Raw genomic sequence first — 1,213 nt, forward strand, 5'->3', positions numbered from 1 at the left:
TAGCAGGAAAACATGAGAGACCTAATGGAGAACCAGGGGGAACGGAGGAGGGAGAGAGAGTTGGGGAGAGAGAGGGATGTAAAACTTTAGAGACTATTGAATGCTGAAAATGAACTGAGAGTTGAAGGGGAAGGGGGAGGGGGGAAAAGGGGTGGTGGTGATGGTGGAGGGCACTTGTGGGGAAGAGCACTGGGTGTTGTATGGAAAACAACTTGACAATAAAATATTGAAAAAAAAAAAGATTTGGAGTTTTGAATCCCAGTCACGAGCCAGAGAAGAAACCCTGGAGGACTGTGGTGCCAGGTGTGTCAATAGCTCAGGCAAAGGATGGTTGAGAGCAGAGACCCTGAAAAACCCTGGGACACAGAAAGGAGACTGCTTTTTTGTCTGTGAGGGCTACCTGAGCAGTGGGGGCTGTGGGCTCCCCTATCTGGAGCAAGAGCGGGGTGATGCCATCCTTCCCATGCAATCCCATGCCCACCAGCACAGCTGGACTTCAACGAGCCACGCAGCACCCCCAGGCAAGGCTGAGGCCACGTACTACAAACTCCACTTCCCCTGCACCCTGCAGGGGCACCTTTATTAAGGTATGAGTGACCGCGGGCCAGCACAGTGGGCCCCCTCCTCACTGTTCTGAATTCTTGTTCAGATATATTGCTTATATCTCTTTTGTGAAAATCCCTGGCTGTTGTTTCTTCTTGATCTTTCTTTGGGGGAGAATTCCTGCATCTTGTCATTTTGTCTAGGTTTCTGCTTTTTTTTTTAATGTTTTATTTATTTTTGATACAGAGAGAGACAGAGCATGAGAGGGGTGGGGCAGAGAGAGGCGACACAGAACTGGAAGCAGGCTCCAGGCTCTGAGCTAGCTGTCAGCACAGAGCCTGATAGGGGGCTTGAACCCACAAACCATGAGATCATGACCTGAGCTGAAGTCAGATGCTTAACCGACTGACCCACTCAGGCGCCCCTGAAGTTGATCCTTTAAAATAATAAACAAAACTGATAATCCCCTAGCCAGACTTATCAAAAAGAAAAGAAAAAGGACCCAAATAAATAAAATCGTAAATGAAAGAGGAGAGATCACAACTGACACCACATAAATACAATTATAAGAGAATATCATGAGCAATAATATGCCAACAAATTGGGCAGTCTGGAAGAAATGGAGAAATTCCTAGAAACATACACTACCAAAGATGAAAATGAAATAGAA

This window comes from Suricata suricatta, chromosome 7, assembly GCF_006229205.1.
Source record: "Suricata suricatta isolate VVHF042 chromosome 7, meerkat_22Aug2017_6uvM2_HiC, whole genome shotgun sequence".
In the NCBI taxonomy this organism is placed as follows: domain Eukaryota; kingdom Metazoa; phylum Chordata; class Mammalia; order Carnivora; family Herpestidae; genus Suricata; species Suricata suricatta.